Raw genomic sequence first — 26803 nt, 5'->3', positions numbered from 1 at the left:
ATGCATCTTAGTATAGTCTACTTGTGTGCCGAGTTATATTGAAATCAGATAAAAACTGTAGGAGGAGTAGCATTTTGAAAGTATTTCACAGAAATTTCTATTTTTAGTAACCATAGCAACATTGTTCATTGAAATCAAAAACCGGTAAACAGAATTATGCATCTTAGTATAGTCTACTTGTGTGCCAAGTTATATTGAAATCAGATAAAAACTGTCGTCGGAGTACCATTTTGAATGTATTTCACAGAAATTTCTATTTTTAGTAACCATGGCAACAACATTCATTGAAATCAAAAACCTATACATAGAATTATGTATCTTAGTGTAGTCTACTTGTGTGCCAAGTAATATTGAAATCAGACCAAAACTGTAGGAGGAGTAGCATTTTGAAAAATTGTTTACAGACGGACGGACAGACAGACAGACAGACAGACAGATAGACAGACGACGGACACCTTACTATCGCATAAGCTCTTCTGGTCTTTGACCAGTAGAGCTAAAAATAAGAATGGAAAACAAATATTCATAGAAATCTGAAATTTCCTTCTTGCCATGACTCAGACAAATGGTGAAAATAAAAATTAAGCTTTTTAATTGAGCTTTTTGCTAATTACAATAAAAATAAAAGGGAAAATATTTTGTCAAAATCAGAATTGTGATTATCTTCCTTGACAACTTTTAACCATTACTGAAATTCTGACATGGCATTAAATAATTATGAATAATCGATATAAAGCATTTTACATTGTCTGAATATAACAATTAAATTATAGGAAATTGTGTGTGTAAACATCTGTGAATTGAATATTATTTTAATGATAATTATATTTACTACATGTACATGTACACATATAACACAAATAGAATGGTATACTTGTGAAAAGTCATCTATGTAACTGTATAGATTATTTTCATTGTGGGGACAATCAGGTCTGAAACTCACTTGTATAAAGGATCTTTCGAAGTGTAAGAATAGAATATGGTGGAATTCTTTATGCTTGGAGTGTCATTTTCAGTAAATAAATAATATCCAATAAACAGAGGATGTATATGTACACAGCATTTAAATGACTTTATTCAAAGATTCTTTTTCATATTCATATGATCAATAATTTCCAACACTTCATATTTCTAGTATGTACAATTTTTTTTTCATAAGAAATTCAAATTTACTTTCAATTATCTTCTGTAAAATTTGTAACCACATGATTTACCGTGCTTTAATTCAATGAAAATACAATATAAAAACTGTAAGTCCTCAAGTCACTTGTTTTTTTTTCAAATTAATTTTTTTTTTTCATACATCATTTTCAGACCACTATAACAGCAATAAATTGTTTCAATGCATGTTTCAGCACATGTCCTTTTGTACAACTCTGATCATGTTGACCTGTTATGTCAATACCTAAATTATTGCACACTCTTTTTGATTCAACTTGTACAACATATTTGTTCATTCATACACCCTCTTGGATCCACCTCTGAAGTTGTAATTCAAACACATCACTGGCTCTCCTATGACTTTTTAGATCCTCCTCTAGTTTATCAAACTGTTCTGAGATCCGCGGCTGATTTAGAGTCTTGTCCAGACTGTATTGTCCATATCTCCAAACACTAACCTCAGAGTCATTTACCGAGTCCCCCAAAGACACACTGACCTCAGGGTCATACATCAAGCCCCTCAAAGAATTCTTAGGCATGACACTCACTTCCTCTAAGGACTCATACATACTCCATGAAGGCAGGTTTGTAACGTCTGGGGAAGTAGTTTGATCCATATCTTTTCCATTTACAAAACTCTCAAGGTATTTGTCAAACTTTTTGGACTTGAGTTTCTCTTCTTCAATAGTTGTGGACAGAAGATCAGATGTCTGCTTAGCCTTATGAACAGTCTGAGGTAGGGGGTCCACAGTGTTAGACTTCTCCTTCTGTGTGACACTGGAGGGTCCGGTCTTAAGGTTCCTGAGAATTCCCCTCCATGCTAACTCCTTAGTGGCTGCTCTGTAAAATGTCTTCTCAAGGGAAACATTTCCTGAAGAATAAACACAAGTATATATAGCATTTTACAATTTATTCTTCAATTTTTTCATGGAAAAGAGTACACATAATTTGTTAAAAAATGTTTCTTTACATAATCTCAAAAATATCATATTTTAAGTTTTGTTTGTTAGTTTGTTTAAATAAGAAAATAAGTTTTCAATTGTAGGAGGTACACTGCTGATTATAACACAAGCACAGTGCAGTGAGTTTCAATTAATGTATCAACATCACACTTTATAAACCAACCTTCTCTATCTCTTTCCTTTTCTAGATACCGCCACTCAACAGGAGGGTCAAAGTCTAAGAGGGCATCCTTGCTGTATGCCAATAATATCTCCTTAAGTTCACTCTGTAAAACATTTTAAAAGAACTCAATCGCAGCATTTCAAAAACAGAACTTTGTAAAAATATAAGATACCTAATTCTTAGCTTCATGACAAAATATTTCCTGACATTCAAAATTGTATAACATCTTAATAATTTGAGTTTGATAACTTGAAAATGTAATGAATCAAAATAGTCAAATAAAACCTCTGAATTTAGATCGGTAAAGTCAGCTACAGTGATCTTGAATTCAACAAAGGTCATAATGACATCAGCCCAGGGCATGTTGATGTAGGTGGGGTTACACTGACTGACCCCTGTACAAAGGTCACATGTATCCTCAAAGTCTAGACGTGTCTGTCGCAGCAGTACTCTAATTCTGGGGAAACAAAATAAGTAATTTAGTGGTGAATTATGCCATGGTTTCATCAGGCATTCAATTACTATGTTATTTTCATCCTCATTTTGCAGGTATGTAAAAATCTTTAAAATGTACCTGAATTGAAGGAGACTTGCAAAATAATAATATACTGATGTCACACATAGCGATAAGTTGATGGCATTGAAAAAAGGACCTACAAGACCTTTCTTTACAAGCCCATTGTAATCTTTAAATTCATTTATCATATGATAAATGTTGAAAGTACCCAACATTTCTGGTCATGACCTTTAAATTAATAGACTTACTTAAATGTGAGATCTACACACTGAGATGGTGGAAATCCATCAGTAATTCTCTGAACAAAAGCCCACACATCACGACAGACTGTCGACCAATCATCATCCTCTTCTACACTGTAGGTAAAACTTGGCAGCTGAAGGTCATCCAGAAGGTCAGAGACCAATGTCATGTGTTTGTCTGTATTCCAATACAGCGGAGGTAAGTCTGTTGGGAAAAAAAAGAAATGCTTTAACTCCACTAGACTTTATAGCCCACAGTTTCAGCAAGATGTTATTTATATTAATCTCTGCTTCCTTATTCTATTGGACTCAGAGTATCAAGATATCCTCTGATTGTTCAGTCAAGTTTATTATGCCCACAACATACTTTATTTCTATATAATACGTACAGCCTCTGCTCACAAAACCTTTTTGGTCTGTGTACATGTTCTAGGTTACATTTACTTCTCTGTTACAAAGTCTAACATTGATTAGAAAGGAAAAATGGACAAAATAATTTCTATTTTCCCAATACTCTACATGCAGGAGACAATTATCAGGTACAATTAATGCACTCTCAATTCACAGAAAAGAGAATATAATGTATGTCTGTATGATAGCTGTGTTTCACCTGAAAGAAAACACTATCAAAATCCTGTTGTGGTGTAAAATATGCACCCCTTTCTCACAAAAACATTTTCTAGGAAAAAAGTGCGTATTATATTCAGCCAAATACGGTAATTATGTACGTTTAGAGTACCTTAAAGTACACTTGAAAATAATTAGTTTAACATGTTACTTCTTGAATAACATGAAAAGTTATTGAGTATTTTACTTTTTATCATTATATCTAGATTTAATAAAAATAAATTCCAATGTAAAAGGTGAACAAAATCAACACTGATCAATCCCATAGATCCAGTAAAGAATATGAATCTTAAACAGGTCAAAAACGCGACCCCCAATGTCTTACAAATAAATTATGACCTTGTGTCATGATCATGCCCCATTTTCAGGTCATGGGCAACAGAAATAGCTGTGAAATTGTTTACCAAAAACACATAGCCAACCATATGCATAAAGGCATCCATGACAAAGAACAATACACAGTAAAACACACTTATAACAAAGTGCCAGGGATGGCCAATTTTGCTTCGTTATAAGCATAATTCGTTATATCCATTAAGTTTATATCTTAAACTCACAGGGAATGAAAATCACTTCCTGTAAGCATCGAATCATTATAAACATACTCGCTATAAGTGTGTTTTACTGTATGTGTAATCATAATATATTTCTGCATTGGGGAGGGGCATACATTCAATATATAAGCTATATTTCATTTCCAGTAGAAAGTCTCACCTGGTGTAGATATCCACCGAGTTTCCTCTGTTTTAGGTTATATAACACTGGTCTGTAGAACTGATCCTGTATAAAGTCCTCCACCACAGCCCTACACTGCTGGACCATCAGATCGGGGGGCTCTGGGGAGTGTTCCGTCAGCCTTCTAACACTCTCTGATAACTATAGGTATCACAAAAGTTTAGGTCATAATGTATATCAAGACCACCACTTTTGTCTTAAAGTATACTTGCGATGAGGAAAAATTACTCCTACAACCATTGCTTGCATTGACCAATAAAGGTAACCCAATAGACCACAGCCCTATTAGGTCAATGCAGAAATATAGCCTTATGCATTCCAAAGTTTAAAAGAATTGCGACTTCATCTACATCGCACTGTTTACACCATGACGTCAAAGTACAATTGCAGAGATGTGCACAAATTTGTTGAAAATAGCTTGTTCTGGAGGTCGTATGTAAAACTATGTTGCAGGATTAAAAAAATACATGATAACTGAGAAATATGGGCTCGTGTCAAAAATGCAAAGAGGGCTCGACAAGCTTTGATCTCTGTTATTTATAATACATTTTTAAAAAATGGAAATATTCACATTTGAACACTTACTTTTTCTGTGACCTCTGGTTCCTCAACATCCACACCTTTAGGAAAATCTTCATCATATTTCACAACGCAGAGAGAAATGTCACTTATCTTCCCATCTTCAACCGACTCATCAATATTCAGACATCTCCATATAAAGTCCTCCTCTACATCTTCATTGGCTGGAACAGGACACAATACAACCAATGGGAGAGCAGGAGTGTTTGGCTTGTTCATCAAAAGATCTTCTAATCTTTTTTTTCTCCTCTTCCCATAGAAGCTAAAAGAATATTGAGATGTGAAAAAAAAATTATTGTATCATTACAAAATATACCTAGGATTAAAATTGTGAATAAGAAGTCTGTTTCTTTTATGAAATGAATGGAGACAACAAACAGTATTCAAGCTCAAAAGTCCATTAAACAATACAAATTTTAAAGCAGAGCAAACACAGACCTCTAAAACATCAGAGGTGGGATCAGGTGCCATGGAGGAGTGAGCATCCACTGCTGACCGGTCATAGTCACACCTGCTCAGTCAGCATTTGACATAATGATAAATGTATTTGCTGACAAGGTCATTGTATTGACCATAGAACGAAATGACGACTTTAAATGAGACTGGTGATATTCTTGTTTCATCAACTTGTCAATAATTTACCTCGTTTTAGAAATTGTTCATACGTAGAGCATGCTCTTGTGTATCGAATCAACAGAGAGATATAAGTAAAATAATGTGAAAATAAACCATTTTGACCTTGACCTTTGAATGAACAACCTCAAACATTTAAGAGCATTCGTTTTTCAATGTCACCTATGCAGTAAAAAAGTTCTTTTCAGTTTAAAAGAATATAAAGTACTGCTTCACTTAAATAAGTATACTAGTAAGCCATATCTTGACCTCTATTCAACAGATGTTTTCCCTAAACCTTCATCTATGTAGTTAACAAAATTTAGGAAGTTTTCACAACATTTTCAGTAAAATAAAACATCTTCCTCTAAACTATTGACTTATCCTATCTGGATCTTCAATGAGAGGTGGAGGCATAACAAAAGAAGACAAGAGGTTCCCAGAAGGGAGCCAGGTACATCATGAATGGATATATTACCGTCCAGGAGCCTCACACAAACACCCAGACTGCCCGACATTGATTCATATGTAACTGGTGCAGTATATAAACTCAGCAGTTCATTCTATCATTAAAACAAATAACACTGATATAAATAACAAATAACACTGATATAAATAACAAATAACACTAATATAAATAACAAATAATGACAAATAGCAATGATATAAATAACAAATAACAAATAAATAAATAACAAAACCATGATACAAATAACAAATAACATTGATATATAAATAACAAATAACACCAATATAAAAACTAGTTCTAATTGTAACAAAGACCGTTACAGATGTTCTCCAAACGCTCCCCTACTCTCTTTGGGGCCCCAATTCCTTATAAACTTCATTAAAAAAGAATCTTTGTTTTATAGACGTTTACAACTTATTTTCCAAAGTATTTTTGGGAAATAACAATGCGCATATAGCACATTGAACAAATCAGATTTAAGTATACGTACATGCACATGATTTCGAAAATTACCATGTACTTGTACATCATCTCATAAAATGCCAAAACAAAAAGCTCCATTTTAGATTTCAAAGAATATCAGTGAAAATGTAGGAAGTTACAGCAATATGAGTATTAAGTTAAAAACCAAACAGAAACCAGCGCACATGCATGCATGTCCTCGTATTCATTTCTGATGACTGATGATGGAACCTGTATTACTTACATATACTAAGAATTTTAACAATTAAGAAAATAATAAAGACTTAGCAACCTTAGTCAATAATATTTCAGCACATGTACTCGCACTTATTTTCTAGATTTCTTACATATATATATATATATATATATATATATATATATATATATATATATATATATATATATATATATATATATATATACTTGTAGTGCCTTATAATATATTATACTTATTTCTTAAATTTCAAAGAATTATATTGAATAGTAAGAAAGATAAAAGCTATGAGTCAGATTTCGGCGCACCTGTATACATGTCCTTGTATGCAATTTTGATAAAAGCTTGATAGAGGAACCCATTATACCTATCTATATTCTAAATTTCACCCTGTTTTGTTGAAAACTAAAGAAGTTATAGCCATTTAAAATTTCAGCCTATCAAATTGCAGCACACGTGCATGCGCATGTTTTCAAGAATTTGCATATAAAATATATTGTTGAACCTTATAATATATACCTATATCTTTAATTTCAAAGTATTTTGTCAAAAAACAAGGAAGATATAGATATTTTTTTTTCAGCCAATCAGAGCGAACACTCGCAGACAAAAAAGTACCCGGGAAGAAAAATAATAATAATAGTAAGAAACAGAGTAAAAACAATATGTTCTCAAACTTCGTTTGGGGAACATAATAATTCTCATATATAACTCTTAAGTCTCTTTTAGTGAAATATTTTATTTTCTTATCAGACTGTTCTCATCCAAATATCAAATAATATCTTTCGAATACCTGATGATTATATAATTGGTTAGATTTACCTGTACTGAAGAGTGTTGGTGAGGGTGGGATGTCCCTCTTGAGAATTTGGCCTTCAGCCATTTTGTGAGATGACTGAGAGTTTGACCTTGGTGGTCTGTCCGTATGTAGTCTGGGTCTGGTAAAGAAATGACTAGTTTCCAAAACACTTGGCTGCACTTGGCATTTTCTACAAAATAAAGTAACTTATATCATAACAGTTTTTAACTGAGTGGCCTGATATAATTTTTTTTCCTTGACTGCTCAGAAAAACATGGGAAACATTAAACTTTGGGGGGGGGGGGATAAATTTAAATAGAAAATAATTTTCAAAGGTATATCAATTAATTTTTATCCTTAGCCAAAAAGTTTAGGTTATTTTGCTCCCCTAAAAGTCTGACAATTTCTAGGTTACTTGAATCTTTTGTTATACCCTTAATGTGCATGTGACCAATAGCTATTACACTGCACAAAGAGATCAGCACTTTATCTTTAATGCTGTGAAATAAAACTTGTTCAACTATAGACATTTTTATCAGTTTCAATCTCATTTTGTTTCGTTCTAATGATGACCTACTTTTACAAGACACTGTTTTTCTTCAGCAGACAACTTCCACCAAGAGAACAAATGTCCAAAGGTTTCCAAGCTTTTTGTCGACACAGATTTCTGTAGATTTCATGAGCTGTCAGCACTTTGTCCTCTGCTTCTGATCTCTTCACAAACATCACTGGGGACTCCACAGATAATTTTGTTGTCTGGTTCACATAGAATCCTCCCTCTTGAACACCGTCCACCCTTCTGTCTGGAATTAAGGCCTCTATCTGTTGTGCTGGGTCCATCATGGAGATTGATGAAGGAAATTAAGTCTAGCAAGGAGCGTTTAAACTTGATTCGAGCAGTATGTTGAGCTTTCCACATTCTTAGATAGCGACCTGCTCCTTTGACCTTGACACAGTGTTCAAGGTCAGCTGTTAACTTCTGATGATACAGATTGAGTTATGTCCTGGACAGTAGAGTTCAGAATGATGTCTGCCATCTCTGCAGAACACCTTTAGATTCTTTGTCTCTTTAATTCTGCATGTACTTCCCTATGACCATTACAATGTCATTATAAAAGAAATGAAGTTTTTGTTTAAGTCCATAATGATATAACTAGCAAAATGAAAAAAAAATGACTTATCTCAGAAATACAGTTTTGATATAAACAAATATTTGAACATTTCATATTGACATTTTTACTGCATGTTTACATGTCAGTGAAGAATTTCAATTCTACAAAAAAGATTAAAACAAATTTTCAAGTCAATGTATCATACCTAATTTCTGCAGTTGACAAATTCAGAGTCTCCTGGTCAAGTACTTCCTTCAGAATCTCACTGGTCAGGTACACAGCTGACCGAGTTATCATAGCCTCTTTCTCAACTTTCTGTTGTTTCTGTCTCAATAACTCGGCTTCTGTCTCAGCTTGTTTGGCCAATGTCCTTAAAGGGGAAAATATTTCAGTTTATAGGAAATTTTATTATTGGTATAATAATAATAGGCAAAACATCAAGATAGAAAGAAAGGAAACACCCCGCAAAGGCTTCACCATCAAACTATGATAAATGAACTTGCACTCAAAACAATGAAGGATTTGACCATTGAAAAGGGAAAAAAAAGATGTTATTATCAGTTAAAGAAAAGGTTTATTTCTCAATGACTATATTGTGTCATGTGACCTGTTTTAAATATCATTTTTTTTAAACAAAAATCCCCTGAAGTATTCTTAAGGACATAACTTTTGTCTTGTCTAATTTTCATTAATTATATGAAATATATTTTTATCAATTGTAGGTTTTCTTTAATTCTGATTTTCACCTATTGATGCATTTAAGAAAATATTGGTTTCCTCTGAATTAGTTAATTTTCCTGATCCATTTTCCTGATCCATTGTTGTCACATTTACTTGATTACTATGACAAGAGAGATAACTCTAATGACACTAGACCAGGAAGTGTCACCTTTATGTTTACCTGAGGACTACCTGGTGATAACAAAGTCCGCCATTACTGACAGGGAAATAATACACAAGTTATCTGTAACAAGGTACTGTTTTCTTTGTCATCAATAATCCATATAAATAACCATACATTTATTTTACATCTGAATATGATTGACTCACTTCTGTCTTGAAGTCTTTTAAGTCAAGGCTTGAGAAGGAATGTTTTCAAAACAATTTAAATTTTGTTGTAAGTTTAGACAAGAATCAGAACAATGTCATCTAAAACTTATCTTAAATATTGTACATAACAGAAAATTTTCTCCAACGATAAGAAAGTAATATATAATATTTTCATTTACATGAACTTTTAAATGCAAGCATACATTCAAGAAAAATAGTATAATATGAAACATGATACTTTATAGTTTTAGATCTAAAGCTATCATGGACCCCCGCCACAGTGCCCAGGATGTGATCAGATGTGATCTATGTGAGACAGCTATAGTACAGATGTACTGTGATTTCTGTCATGTCAACCTTTGTAAACCTTGTATTGGGGAACACATTTTTGATGAATATGACAAACATAAAATTGTCCCATTCCAACAAAGAAAATCAACCTTGATATATCCAAAGTGTGCAACACATCCTACAAAATCTTGTGACTTACATTGCAAGGAATGTGAAATTCCTGTTTGTTCTTTATGCACAATATCTGAAAGTCATAAGAGACACACACTGTCAAACCTTTTTCAAACTTACAAATCAAAGAGAGAAACCATTGGAAAAGATTTAGAAAAATTAGAAAACATAATTTCTCCAACATATGAAGAAATTGCCACTGACACAGAAACCCAGATAGCAAACTTAGACAGAGAATATGAAAAACTTACAACAGCAGTGAAATAAAATGGAGAAGAATGGCACCGAGAAATTGATAACATTGTCTACAAACTGACAATAGAAATTGCAGAGATGAAAAACAAACACATGGACATTCTGAAGAAACATCTGGATGAAATCAAACAAATACAATCTGTAATTGAACAAACATGGCTCAGTCTGAAAAAAGTTGAAGAGTTAAATGAAATATCTATGGTCATGGAATATAGCTCTAAAAACAAAGAATTCAACAAACCTCTTCCTAAAGTTCTAGTAGCACTGCCATTGTTTAGCCCAAAGCTGAAGGATAAAGAACAGCTTTACATGTTATTTGGATCACTGACACTATTATCCACCATAACAGAAGAAAATGGCTACAGACTGAAGAAATCAGTGAAACCAACTAGAAAACTGCTGGAAGAACCAGAATTTATCACTACTATATATACTGGGTATGAAAACCTCCGCAGTGTTACCTGTCTCAATGAAGAGAAACTCTGGACAAGTGCAGAAGTCAGAGATATGAAATGCTATAATATTCAAGGTTCACTTATCAAGATAATCGAAACAAAATCAGGGGAAAGACCTAATGATATAGCGGTGACAAATGAAGGGGATCTAGTGTACTCTGACTGGAAAACAAGGACTGTGAATAAAGTGAAGAATGGGCAGACTGAGGTGGTGATCAGACTACAGGACTGGATACCAGGTAATCTCTGTGTCACCTCCTTTGGTGATCTCCTAATAATCATGTACAGTGATGATTATACACAATCCAAAGTTGTCTGTTTCTCTGGCTCCACAGAGAAACAAACAATCCAGTTTGATGATGAGGGTAAACCCCTGTATTCAGTAAATGCCTACATCAAATACATCACGGAGAACAGAAACCTGGATATCTGTGTGGCTGATCGTGAAGATGGTGCTGTGGTAGTGGTCAACCAGACTGGTAAACTCCGATTTAGATACACTGGTTATATATCTGCTACAAAGAACAAGCCATTTAAACCCCGTGGCATCACAACAGACAGCCAGAGTCAGATCCTGACAGCAGATTTCAATAACCTATGTATCCACATCCTAGACCAGGATGGACAGTTCCTCCGTTATATAGATAACTGTGACCTAGAAAATCCATTTGGTTTATGTGTGGATAAAAAAGACAACTTGTTTGTGGCAGACCATGTAGGAAATGTTAAAAAGATTAAATATTTACTGTAATGTTACCCTCATGAAAATAATGATAACCAAGAGATTTTTTTTTAGAAAAATGTTAATAAATTATCCTTGACAATAAAAATAATGTAAGATGAAATCTTTATACATGTATTCTGCTCTTTTGACTGTCAGAGTGAAAATTTCATGCCAATTTAGAGTAAAAAATTAAGATGAACCTTGTAACTGCCAAGAGCATTGTGGTTCACCAACACTCATATCTGTCTCTGTTTTAAGTAATGTTGAGTATTACAGAAATAAAATCAACTTTCAATACAAATTCAGCCACAACCTCTCCTGTGATAGAATCGTACAAAGATTGTGAGATTTCCATTAGTTTATCCACTTCATGCTTTGCTTCCTGTCCAATCTCCAGACACATGTTGTCAATGACCTCCCAGAATAGAAATTTAGCAGTCTCTTTCACTTCCTGAAAAATTATCAAAGTGACACTGAATTCATGGCACATCTAAACGTGATAAACTTCAAAGTGAATAGCAAAATTGTGGTTGCGTCATGCAAACTCTAGTAAATACCCCCTTAAAAAAGTAAATAGAAATACTGTATAAGTAGAATTTTAAGTGAGACGCAAATTTAGCGATTTTTTCCTGAAAAGTCTGTATTTAATTTTAGCAATTTTTTTATACATGGACAGATAAAGGGTAACCTCTAAAGTGGATTGAATTGTTAGCGATATTAAATTCAACAACAACTCAACAATCTTGCTAAAAATGTCAAAAATTTTTCCTCACTAAAATTTCTGCTTATACAGTATGATACCTCTTTAGGAGATTAGTACTATATGTCAGTGATTAGTACACATAGGCAAAACAATACCATAAGACATTTACCTCATTTGTGTAAATGACCTTGATTTTTGGTACAACAGTAGGTTGTGGAGCAGCCATCTTATCTGTAGACAAAGATATTTGATCAGGAACATTGTAGCTTCTGACTGCATCCTTTCTTGGAGAATCCACAAAATCTGAAATTAAATGTTTTGGTCTGGGTAAAACTGATGTATGTTACGTTTTCTTATATTTAACCTTAAACATTCAGCTCTTTTGAAAATTGAATAAAATGTTAGTTTATTTAAATACATATTTTGTCTTTACTTCTGTTGATCACAAACCTGAATCTTTGACAATGATCTGCCCAATAAATTTTCCATTGTTATCAAAGCTATTCTCTGGTTCTGGCAATGAGAAAGCTGGTAATGGCCCTCCATAGATTGCCTAGATCCAACAAAAACAGAAAGTACTACAGTTTGTACAAGTATGCTGGAAAGAAAAAAAAATATTATTCTTGAGAATATCATGTTAGTCATAACAGTACTGAACCATCTCCATATTGAGTGGATTTAAGCTCAGTTATGCTGTGGCCACAGTATGGGGTCAATGGTTTGGGGGGGGGGGGGGGGGGAGGGGAGGGCAGTTTAAATATACGGAGAAATAAATTTAGAATCGAGAGCAATTTTTTTGTGCGCAATAAATATACAGTTTTCTCTATGGGTGGCACTGTAGCTCTCCGTTCTGTCAATATTTTTTTTTCCGTAGAGGCAGAGCTACAGTTCTGTAGCTACACAAAAATTTGTACTAGTGTAGGAAGTTTAGTGAAAATACCTTGAATATTTTCTTGAAAACTGAGTTTAATACACAATAAATAGTAAAGTCATAGGTCATTGGGAAGTTCAATGTAAAAAAAAAATGGACACAGTTGAAAAATTCTCACAAAAAAATGCATTAGTGCAGAAATATGGAATTCAAGGTCAAAGAAAAGGTCAAGTTCAAAAATATCGATGCCATTTTATAGCTCTCATCAATATGTATAAGCATATAAAGTTTGATAAAAATATCTTCAACAATTTCTTTGAAATTCAGCTAAACACAAATCTTAAGTCAAGGTCAAAGGAAAGGTCAAGATTAAAAATGTTGATGCAGTTAAATAGTTCTCACCAATATGTATCAGCATGTTAGGTTTGAATAAAACATCTTGAATAGTTTTTTTTTTTGAAGCAAAGCTGAATACCAGTTTAAGATAAGTGAGGTCAAGGTAAAAAATTATTGATGCAGTTGAACAGTTCTCATCAATACATATAAGCATATAAGGTTTGATAAATATATCCTAAGTTTCTTTGAAATAGAGATAATCACTTATTTCAGAAAGTGAGGTCAAGGTTAAAGGAAAGGTTGAGGTAAAAAAAAATGCTGATGCATTTGAATAGTTCTCATCAATATGATTCAGCATTTAAAGATTGATAATATCATGAATAGTTTCTTTGAAACTTAGCTAAACACAAATTTAATAAAAAAGTGAAGTTGAGTCAAAGGAAAGGTCAAGGTCAAAAACTAAAGATAAAGTTGAATAGTTTTTTTCAGTATGTATCAGGATATAAGGTTTGATAAAAATATTTTAAACAGTTTCTTTGAAATTGAGCTAAACACAAATTTAAGAAAAGTAAGGTCAAGGTTAAAGGAAAGGTCAAGGTCAGAAAATGTTGATGCACTTGAATAGCTCTCATCAATATGTATCAGCATATGAAGTTTGTTAAAAATATCTTGAATTGTTTCTTTGAAACTGAGCTAAATGCAAAGTGTGATGGAAGGACACAGAAGGATGAAAGGAAGGAAGGACAGAAGGAAGGACATGACAAATATTACATGCACCAGCCAATGGCAGCCATATTCATGGTGGGGCATAAAATTAAACAGCAAGGTTAATGTGACTCAGGCAAGTGTTGTGGCCAATGGGGCAAGAAATAAAACATGGGATATACTATATAAGTTGTATCCTTTCCAGCCTATGGGCCTCATGAAGTTAATGCCTATACCCTGTTTTCTGTGGTTTTAAACCAACAAGACTCATTGACTCCATCTACATGGTACACCAGTCAATCAAAGTTTAACTCCATGCATAAGCCAATAACCATTTAAGTTAGTTGGACTGGGACAATGGAGATAAAGTTTTTTGCCCAAATACACTACACACAATATCAAGTACCAACTATGGGATTCAAAACTATGACCCTTTGTTTACTGGCCAGATACCTATCAGCCATGTGCTCCGATTAAAGCAAGAAAAATATATATATGAAATGCATTGTTTCAAAGTCTACAAAATTAACACAGAACTGATTCTAGGAATTGAAAGTGACACATCTCGCCCACAGACGTACTGCGTTTCCTTTCTATGATGGATGATCGCCGTGGGCACCAGTTTTCCTCTGGTTCAATAAATGCTACCTTGTCCAGTGTCCCCCAGTTGTCCACTGTGGTCAGTCCAAAGAACTGACAAAACTGGGCAGCCTCACTCTGGTCATCAAAACTCAGAGTCCTCACTAAATCCTCTAAAGGTAGCTAAAAATAGCACCAAAAAATCATGTGAACCTCTAAAGTCTATTTTTATTTTTAATTAGAAATGATTATTTCTTAAATGGTGTTTTGTAAATCACTGTCCATTGATTTACATATATTGTGTGAACAGAGTGCATACAAAAGGGCTACAAAGAAAAACAAACTACATTACGAGCATTAAATTTTACCTGTACTCCCTTGCGATGTGCTTTCACCAGGATATGTAATGCCTTCCTCCTAACTTGAGTAAAATATCTGCAAAAAAATATTTATTGTTTCTTTTCCAAAGACAAGATTAAATGGAAAATTTCTAAATTATCATGATTAACCAAACAACTTCATTTAATTCAACTGAGCATACATTATTATGTTATGCATACCGGTACATGTATTACATTGTACATGTATATTATGTGGTATAAACAGACAGAATTTATTTTCAGACAACTTCAGGCCCAGGAGAGCTATTAAAACAGTTGCAGAGAATGTTTTGCTGCAGAATTAGTAAAAGAATATGTTAGGAACACATGGATAGTAACATTTTGTGAATGACAGATTAAAAATACAGACATATGCACTTGTAACTCTTAACCATGAACACTTTTTTGATGTATAATAAATATACAGTTTGAATTGTAGCTCTCCGGTCATCCATCCAATTATTTAAACCAGTGGGTTACAGATCTGCAGTGTAACTAAATTAGGAAACTTACCTGTGTAAAATAAAGGAACAGAGAAAAGACCCTTCCCTAACAAGACGGAAGAACCTCACGTAGTTATTACTGTTGAGGGCTGCGTAAACTTTAGGTCATAGTTAAAGATATACACGCTATAACTTGCGTCAGTTAAAAATAAAGTTGGAAAATTATTTATTTTGTTTACCAAATAAAGTAATGAAAATATTGTAAATTACACAATTGGAAATGAATGCATGATAAAGATCTCAAATTATGATTATTTATTATCCTACTAGGAAAGTAATGCCTCTATTTAAATTCATGCATCACGTGACACCGCCGCTACTTTTAGGTTGATAAACAAAAATGGCATCAAGAAAACGAGGTAGGTCGTTTGGTATACAAAATAACTTTTAACATGGATGGCATACGTTTTATGCTTAAAGATACTTGATTGCGCCCATGACAAAAGGGCCTTATGGCAATTTTGCTAAAACAGAGAAATAACATCATAAAGATATGACGTTGCAGACGGTGAGCGTCGACACAGATTTTTTTATCCACGTCTGACACGTCTAGCTCACTTTTGTCGTTGTTCTCAACATTGAAATAATTATTTATTTTCATTTATATCTTTAATTCACGTCTTGATCGTCTAGTTATAAATATTTAGAATTATATTCGAGACCCGTTTCTTTACTACATGTTATATTGTAGCTTTATACGTCTCTGATCTGGGCTATGCAATTCCTATACATGAATAGAAGCTTCAGACAAGGTGATTTTCTGGATAATTGAATATGGAATGAACGAATGCGATTTTGATATATAGACAAATTGAAGTTATTTGTTAGACACGTGTATATTATAAAAATATTGCATTGGAAATCGTTTTCCTGTGTAAGATCCGCCCCACCATTCTCAACTCATCGATCATGTAAACATTAAAGCATTGGTACATCGTGCATAAATTTTTGATGTAAAATGCTTTAATTGCCAAAAATTTGAAACTGATCACACTTCTACCAACAGAAAAGAAAAGCATTCTTGTAAGTTTTCACAAATCTAGCAAAGAATGACAGACGTGATATTATTTTTAAGAGCTATAAATAAAAACAAGAGAGGTAACTCTGACAAGCGAGATACTAGAGAGGTACCAGAGATGGACTTTCTTTTTTTTTAACACCATTCAAAATCAACATACTCATACAAATTTGCTCCCGTAGTATAAAAAATATTTTTAAAAATCTTACTTATCATCAGTTAAAAAAACGTTTTAATTGCAAGTATTATATTTATTTTTTCTTTAAAAGTATTTTTGAATGTTCATGGAACTAGCTGCTGTCAAAGTGAAAGAGAAAAAAAATATAGAATAAAAAGATTCTACATTGAACCAGACTTTTATTTATTTTTTAAACCTGTTACATGTGCATCTATTTTTTTTAACATGAAATTATTTTTTTAAAATAACTAGAATTTTAATATTTTTTTCAGTAATAATGAACAAAATTTAAATAAAATAAAATGAAATTTTAAAAAAAATTGTTTCGTCTTATTTTTGTTGTTGCCACTTCCGATATAAGTACTTGAAAACAAACAAAAACTACCGAATGAAATAAAATTGTTGTAATTGTTCTAGCTTAAAAAAAAGTTTACATGTATGTACCTGATGAGAGAGAGAGAGAGAGGGAGAGAGATGTTACATTAAATCCAGTTTATTAATACAATGTGAAATGTGAAACTTTAATGAAAAGGCGAATTTTCAAAAACACAACAATATCGTATTATGAAAAGAAATCTCGGTCTCTTTTTTTTTCTTTTGCTGTCTATATTTATTTTCAGTAACTCGAAAATATTACGTTTTGGTACTCGTGTTGTGCATAAAAAAGTTCAAAGGTTTTTGCTTTATCTGCAGTTTTAAGTCACTTAAAAGTCATATATATATAATGCATGTCATTCATAGAATCTCAGCATTGTATGTCATTACAGTTCTATTATCAATCTAAAACTCGTTTTCTTATTGAAATAATAATCTCAGTTATCGGTTTAGTATGATATTGCTTATCTTGCCGTTGAATTATGTAAACGGGCTGATTTTGTTATTTTAGGAATGACTCTAATTCTTGGCCAAATTATTCGAGTATAACCTGGTTTGGGTCAGTTTACGCTTTATAATCCGCGAAGCGGATTATAAAACAGCGTAAACTGACCCAAACCAGGTTATACTCGAATAATTTGGCCAAGAATTAGAGTCATTCCTTATAATTTAATTTTAAAATCATTAAATAACTATGGGTGTAAAATTTCGTTGCTTTTTATTAGTTCAAATTTGCCGCTCAATAATACAACCTTAGTAACGGAAGTGATGGGAAGCGAGGGGAGGTAAAAACTTGTACATAGGCCTAGCAGCTTGTTTACATGTGGTAAGATCGAATTATTGTTTGAAGTTAAAGGTATATTTATTAAATCTGGAATTTTCCATGAATCCCGAGGACTGGAAATGAGAGGATTGTATGCATACAGATGATTCAGCTGGTTGTCAGGGGGGGGGGGGGGTGTCCCCATACCAAACCAGGTTATACAGAAATAATTTGTGTTCCTTTTTGGATATTAACCAATCAGAGGCTAGAATACAAACAAAATTAAATTATTTTATATTTATTCGCGGATTATAAAGCGTAAACTGACCCAAACCAGGTTATACTCGAATAATTTGGCCAAGAATTAGAGTCATTCCTTATAATTTAATTTTAAAATCATTAAACAACTGTGGTTGTAAAATTTCGCTGCTTTTTATGAGTTCAAATTTGCCGCCCAATAATACAACCGTAGTAACGGAAGTGATGATAAGCGAGGGGAGGTAAAAACTGATACATAGTCCTAGCAGCCATGTTTTTTGTTTACATGTGGTAAGATCCGAGTTACTGTTTGAAGTTAAAGGTACATTTATTAAATCTGGAATTTTCCATGAATCCCGAGGACTGAAAATGAGAGGACTGCATGGATACAGACGATTCAGCTGGTTGTCAGGGGGTGTGTCCCCATACCAAACCAGGTTATACAGAAATAATTTGTGTTCCTTTTTGGATATTAACCAATCAGAGGCTAGAATAAAAACAAAATTAAATTATTTGAAATTATTGAAATAAATCTTGTTAAGATCAAATTGTATTTAAACATGCATTAGACAAATTAAATTAAATGCTAAAAATATACTGCACAAAAGACTAAGAATATATTTTTGTGGCAGTGCAGGAGACCGGGGAAGAGGGCCAGGGTCATTTTATATTACCGGGACCTACCTACTTTACAGTGTATCTGTTAAGCTTTACAAGGATAAGCATATCTAAGTCTCTGGGATGGGGTCAGAATGGAATTTTTATATTGTAAAACTTCATATACAATAACATTTGAAAACAATAACATTAGAATTTCATACGATAAAGAAGCCGCGAGAAATGGGGTGTGGTGGTTGGGGGGGTTCCTACACACACCATCACATAACAATATTTACATGTACCTAAATGTGTGCCACATCGTAAAAATTTGTCATTTAAAAACTCAGCCAGTCAAGGAATATTATGAACCAGTCGCATTTAACTGACTGGATATATAAAACTTTCAATTAATTTTTACACCCCCCCCCAAGCCGAAAAAAATATCTATTAATTAATCTGCATGTCATTGATTCATAACGACAACATATATATAATTATTTATGATTTATTTCTTAGAAAAATCTATTTGAAAAAAATGACATATTGATTTCATTCAAAGTTCAGATAAAATTTGTTGAAACGACAAGAAAATACCCGATATCTATTAATACCCAGTGTATACATGTTCTTCTAAAACCATTTAATTTTACAAAATCAAACAAAATCGTTATTCTAGGACGCAATTTTTCTCATGATTAACTAGATTTGATAGCAGTTAAGTTTCCAGTTCCAGGCATGTGGAGCTCATGATCGCTGTTTGTTTTGAAAATGACCCTGCTCATATACATGTACGTAAGGAGAGAGTTCATCGTGCAAAAATAAATTGAGGAATTATTTCAATATTATTTCAAACCTAACCAAATGACGTATTTGGAGGTTATGGGGTTGGTGGTGGGAAGGCATCCCCCCTGCACACCTAAAATGTAGGAAGATTTTAAAAATAGACAACCTTCGTATGCTATTAAACTCATGTTAACTACAAGTATTGCATGTTTCTATCATTTAACGTTTAACCCCCCCCCCCCCACACACACACACACACAATCCAACCACTGGTCATCCTGGATCTGTTCCTTTCATTTTAAATGCATGTGAATTATAATTCATCCATTTGTTTATAATTTATCAACCTGCTTACTTAAAATTAATTATTCAAAAATGTTCCTTGCTGTGACTGAAAAAATGTGTATCATTTCAATTTAAAAAAAAAAGAAGTTTTGTTACCACATGCGGGCAGAAGTCCTTCTGATTTTTTGTTTGAAATTTTTTTTATCGAATATTGCTTAACATGCAGTGTATCAACTTAATGTCCTTAAATTGCTGTACAGCGTATACAGTAACTCACTACATTTCACAAATTTTCTGTCTAATTATATTGAGAAAACAAAAAAAAAAAAAAAAAAAAAAAAAAAAAAAAAAAAAAAAAAAAACACAAATTTTCACTACCCAGCAGCATCTATTTTATTGTTGTTCCCGAAAATTTTTTTGAAATATTTTTTAACTTCACATTTTGAAAGAGATATCGTTTATACTGGATTCAACCCCCCCCCCCCCAAAAAAAAAATTACATCTTGTCCTATCGAGAGCCATACTTAAAATGAGATGATTTTCGAATGAATTCTACAGGTTTCTCAAACGATTATTACACGAGATAAATACTTTAGTTTTGAGAGAATAAATTGATATTGAACAGAAGCCGCTTGCTTCTCGGGTTTTCCTGACATTCCAGCATAGTAAAATGTTGTTAACAAACAAACGAACAAACACTCATAATTCTATACACCGCTGCATGATGGATAATAGTTAATACAACTATTTATTATTATATTATACAATTATTAAAAGAGACAATGACTCAAAAATGTTTCTAGAAATGCTCAATAACACACATTTATTACCGTAGTAACATTACAATGCAAAGTGAAAGTCATGTTCACTCTGAAAACTTTTGACGTTGATGCGAAAGTAACATGACGTCATTGTTTACCTGTTAAAGTATCATTGATATAAATGAAGAAAAAACCTACTTAGAGTTGACGTAGGGCCATAAAAATTCAGATTTGGCAACTTCTAACCTTGCTCTATTAATATCCATGAAAAACTTAAAATGTGTAAAAATTGCCATAAGGGCCCTTTTCCCATGGGCGCAATCACTTATCTTTGAAAACAACCAGTATTAACCATCTACTCTGTAATGACAGATATTACCTTTTATTCAAAATCATAATCAAATTGCAACGTACTTCGTTGTCTATGATTTCCCGTGGACATGCGTGTCTATGTACGGTTTACGCACTTCCTTCATCAATATTCATGAATATCTAAGGCTGAATTCTTAATTGCAGATCTTGCATAATTGTTTTGTAATTACAACGACTTATTTAGTAAAACTTTGTGGAAAGTAATTATTTTTTATTACACATCATGTTTCTCGAAGCATTTAATCATTTTGTTTCACATAAAAAATCGCGTTTATATAGGGTGGGAAAAAGAGTGTGGAGAATTTTTTTCTTAAGAGGCCCAAGGGCCTAGAATCGCTCATCTGAAAATTGTACAACCTATAATCACTTCTGTTTTATGCCTCAAGTGTCAATTACTATCTGAAATAGCCATCAAATTCCAAAAGTAGGTCATGATGACCTACTTTATGGTTGATACATTCCGAGGACTCAACATGCATCAACTGACAAAGTTTGATGATTCTAAGCCAATAAGTATCTGAAATAGCAGTCAAATTCCAACACACTTTGAGGACCCAAGATGCATCAACTGACAAAGTTTGATGATTCTAAGCCAATTACTATCTGAAATAGCCATCAAATTGTAGAAGTAGGTCAGACAAAGTTTGATGATTCTAAGCCAATTAGTATCCGAAATATTTAAATTAAGCCATGAAATTACAAAAGTAGGTCAAGGTGACCTACTTTTTGGTTGACACATACTGAGGACTCAAGATGCATCAACTGACAAAGTTTGATGATCCTATGCTTCAAAGTGTCCAAAATATGCCTCTAAAAGAATCTGAAAATGAATACCTGTAAAATTCCAAAAGTAGGTCACTGTGACGTACCATTTGATAAATCTGTTTTAAGGCCCCCAGGTGCATCAACTTACAAGGTTTGATAATTCTAAACCTCTTAGTATCTGAAATAATGACCTTTAATCTCTAGGAATTGATTCGCATAAAATTCAGAAAGTAGGTCATGGTGACCTACTTTTTGGTTGACACACTTCAAAGTCCCATGATGCATAAACTGACAAGTTTTGATGATCATAAGCTTCAAAGAATCCAAGTAACACATTAAAATTAACTGAAAATGAATACCTGCAAAATTCAAAAAGTAGGTCACTGTGACCTTCTTTTGAGTCAACATGATATGAGGTCCAAAGATGCATCCACTGACAAGATTTGATGATCCTAGGCCATATAGTAAGCAAAATATCACAGATTAAATTTTTGTCAACTTTGAAGTGACCTTGAGACCATGCCCTTTGCCCCAGGTGATGCCTTGAACAATTTTTAATCTACTGCAACATATACTCATCTTTGTATGTAAGTTTGGTGATAGTCTGCCCAGTGGTTCTTGAGAAGAAGATTTTTTAGCAACAACTACTTTTGTTGTTATTTCCCAAATTATCTCCCCTTATTTAGGGGATACATCCCTAGTTTTACATGTAGTATAAATGAAAGCCCTTGGGCCAAGGATACTCTGTGACAAATGTGAAAAAATTGACTAAGGGGTTCTTGAGATATGGCACATTTTCCAAAAGTTTACGCACACCGCACAAATGGGCAAAGCATTAGCTCTTTGAGCCTTTGGCTCAGATGAGCTAATAAGAGCTAAGTATTTAGTATAAACAGAAGGTTACATATTAACTCATTCACAGTAATCATGGTAATTTTGCCCTGTGAGATATCCAGTGATACCGACCTGAGAATATCGCCCTCATTGAGGTTCATCAGCACCATATACAGTCCCTGAAACGTTCTACTTTCCCATTTTTCCGTTCGCTCACCATTCGTTCACCGTTCGTTCAGCGTGCGTTCACCGTTCATTCACCGTGCATTCACCGTTCGCTCTCCGTTCACAGTTTTGCGTTCACCGTTCACCGTGCGCTCGCGTTCACCGTTCACAAAGCGTTCAGCGTTCACTCTTCGTTTCGTTCACTTTGCGTTCACCTTGTGTTCAGCGTTCACCTATTGTTCAGTTTTCATTGTCATTCGGAACTCCGAAGTGAAAGGACTTATCTTTTTGTAGTTAAGGAGTTACAGGTTTTTTTAATTTATTAACTAACATATCGTGTTTGAAGAATCATTATTTCATGAGGAAAAATATCTACGATATATATTTTTATTATTCTAACTTAGCTGTTAGGTTATTTATTAAATTACTCTGGAAAATAAATGTTTTTACAAAATATAATAGAACTAGTTCTGAGAGTTATACATAGTACTGCGGATATCGTGTTAATTTATTATCTTTAGAACGAATTAAATTGATAGTGTGGTTAAAGGAAATATTTATTTCAAATGTAATGCACTACAGAATTTCTCTACTGTAATATGTAAAGTCTATAGTTATAGAGAAAAAAAAAAAAATCTTTCTTCACCGTTACTTTATATGTTTGCCATTCGATATGATTAATACCCCCCCCTTTCCCCCTAAATCGGTGACTTAGTCAATACCGTATTTCCAGAATATTTTAATTAACATTTTTAAAAAAAAGCTACGGTCTTTTTTAGAACAAAAATTTCAGTCTCAAAACAAACATGCATCTAAAAAAGTCACAAAACAATAGTAGATCAAAATGTACACGTGTCGGCGGTGGTATTTGAAATTGGCAGAGAGTATGTTTCACATTCAAGTGTTAAAGCTGAATGTATTTTACTAATTTATTATTCAAATGTTGGAATCAAATCTAGAAATGATAAAAATAAATGTTATAACTTGTTGGAAATACTCGCACTTCGTCTTCGATGTGACGAAACTTTCACACCTGCACAGTGTCGAATAATTTTGATTGACAGGACAAGCACGTGGACTTCGTGTGAACTTGAAGCAGGAAAATAAAAACGAGTATGACTGTCAAACAAATGGATATGATTTGTTGATAAAAAAAAAAGTTACTTTCACTGTCTGATATATTTAGAAAACTAGAAATATGTCCATAGGACATGAATGCCCCGCTGAGGATATATTAGTAATGCAACATTTTAACACAAATTGAGAAAAGTGAGGTCAAGGTCAAAGGAAAGGTCAAGGTGAAAAAATATTGATGCAGTTGAATAGCTTACATCAGTATGTATCAGCATATGACGTTTGACACTAATTTAAGAAAAGTGAGGTCAGTCAAAGGAAAGGTCAAGGTCAAAAAATATTGATGCAGTTGAAAAGGTTACATCAGTATGTTTTACCATATGAAGTTTAATAAAAATATTTTGAATGGTTTCTTTAAAATTGAGCTAAACACTAATTTAACAAAAGTGAGGTCAAGGTCAAAGGAAAGGTCAAGGTCAAAAAATGTTGATGCAGTTGAATAGCTCTCATCAGTATGTATCAGCATATGAAGTTTGATAACACTATCTTGAATTGTTTCTTTAAAACTGAGCTAAAAACTTATTTAAGAAAAGTGGGGTCAAGGTCAAAGAAAAGGTCAAGGTAAAAAATATTGATGCAGTTGAATAGCTCTCATCAGTATGTATCAGCATATGAAGTTTGTTAAAAATATCTTGAATGGTTTCATTAAAACTGAGGTAAACACTAATTAAAGAAAAGTGAGGTCAAGGTCAAAAGGAAAGGTCAAGGTCAAAAATGTTGATGCAGTTGAATAGCTTACATCAGTATGTATCAACATATGAAGTTTGATTACACTTTCTTAAATGGTATCTTTAAAACTGAGCTAAACACTAATTTAAGAAAAGTGAGGTCAAGGTCAAAAGAAAGGTCAAGGTCAAAAAATGTTGATGCAGTTGCATAGCCCTCATCAATATCTATCAGCATATGAAGTTTGATAAAAACATCTTGGATAGTTTCTCTGAAACTGAGCTTTGAACAGAGCTAAACGCAAAGTGTGACGGAAGGACGGAAGGACAGAAGGACGGAAGACGGACATGACAAACACTATATGCCCCGGCCATATTCATGGCGGGGCATAAAAATTTCAGAGTTTTTGTTTGATATAGGTACAAACATTTGGTGAAGCCTGAAAGGAGGGGGGCTAAAACTGAATATTACTCTCTCTCTCTCTCTCTCTCTCTCTCTCTCTCATTTGTCTGTTTAATAAAAACTATAACACCATATTACTTAATTATTAAGTTCTGAAAATTGAATTTATAACAAATAATATGAATATTTATCTTTGTATCATCTTGTCCGAGTATAATCACGGCCATCTAGAGATACATGTAGACGTCTGCTCAATAAATCATGATGAAAAATAGAAATGACACATAATATATTATTGTATTAAAAATTTAAAATACGAGCGTATAAATGTAATTAATTTTTTTTTCATCACTTTACACGAAATCGCCTTTACACGGAGATATATATATGAGTATAAGTTACAACCGCTTTAATTCATTCTATAAATCATAAGTTTTCTCTGATTTGTTATCAACTAAGAATAAACATTTTTATTTTCCAACTAAAAATAATATCTTTTATACTTCAGCGTTCGGCAACAATTGCAATGTTTTAATGCGATAAAAATCGTGTGATTAAAAACTTAATGTGCATGCATCGTCTTTCTTAGGACAATTTTGGAGAATTTATTTTATTGACTTTTTTATTCATTCATTTATTTGTTTACTTATTTATTATTTGTTTTTTTTTTTGGCACCTGACATTATAATACATGTACAATAAAATAGTTTCAATACAAGGAAAAGATCAGAGGCATTCCGAATATATCGTTCATCTTGCGTTCACCGTTCGTTCACCGTTCACTTTGCATTCGCGTTTGCGCTCCGTTCGCGTTCTGCGTTCGCTCACCGTTCACACATCGTTCACCAAGTTGCGTTCAGCGTTCACACATCGTTCACTCACCGTTCGCTCTGCGTTCGTTCAGCGTTCGCTCACCGTTCAAGTGGGAAAGTAGAACGTTTCAGGGACTGTAGCACCTCATCTCTGCCTCATTAGCACAGAACACTTGTTTCTTCTCCAGATCCGAGTAATTCTCCTTCAGTTTCTGCAGACACTTTGTCATGTTCTCATTGTTAATCTTGTCATCAAAGGAATGCATGTCTTCTTCAAAGAGTCGCTCTGCAAAGAAGATATGGAAATGGACACACTTCTCCAAGAGTTCCACAATCTCTATGGTACAGTACTGTTGCTGAGTGATCTCCTACAATTTGTATTTACATGTACAATGGGAACTTTGCTTCATGCAAGCAATTCAAATGGAGAACGAAGTGTTTCTCTTTTACTTCAATTTTTCCAAGTACATCTTTGATCTCCATTGTGAAATACTTCATGACCATTATAGCCCAATAAGACTTAATGACCTCAATGTTCATGTATCTTCTACAGCCTTACCTTCAGCTATTAGCTGAAATAAAAGTAAATTGACATTTTGGGTACCTTACGAATTCCTCATGTCCTATTCCAGGGGAAATCAAACCAATCCCCCCACTTGCCATCCTCACCTTGGTCAGCTATATCTTGCTCAGTAAAGAGGTCATTGTCAAGGTCAGGGTTGGAAGGGTCCTCAATTCATATGGCAACGGTTCCTCCTGTTTAACAAATATTTTGAATATTTTAAATTTGTAAATCGACATTAAAATAAACTAGATGCTGTCATGAGACAGTAATACCCGCACTAAGGTGTTTGCCTCTAAATGCACACTCCTTCATATTGGGCATTCCAAGGAAAAAGTCCAAATAATTCTATAATTTACACAGTACATGTATTTGTCAAATCGAGCATAAAAT

General features: G+C 33.4%; 2 pseudogenes; one reads left to right on the top strand and one right to left on the bottom strand.

Annotated features, from left to right (window-relative positions):
* Positions 1 to 1457: 1457 nt before the first annotated feature.
* On the bottom strand, positions 1458 to 26511 carry LOC133187667 (germinal-center associated nuclear protein-like; annotated as a pseudogene).
* LOC133187581 (uncharacterized) lies at positions 9592 to 11648 on the top strand (annotated as a pseudogene).
* Positions 26512 to 26803: the final 292 nt, after the last annotated feature.

This window comes from Saccostrea echinata, unplaced genomic scaffold (genome assembly GCF_033153115.1).
Source record: "Saccostrea echinata isolate AGI-Se365-2 ecotype Australia unplaced genomic scaffold, CSIRO_AGI_Sech_v1 ptg000015l, whole genome shotgun sequence".
Lineage (NCBI taxonomy): Eukaryota > Metazoa > Mollusca > Bivalvia > Ostreida > Ostreidae > Saccostrea > Saccostrea echinata.
Note: the sequence above shows the minus strand (reverse complement) of the source record. Positions and strands in the feature narration are given on the sequence as shown.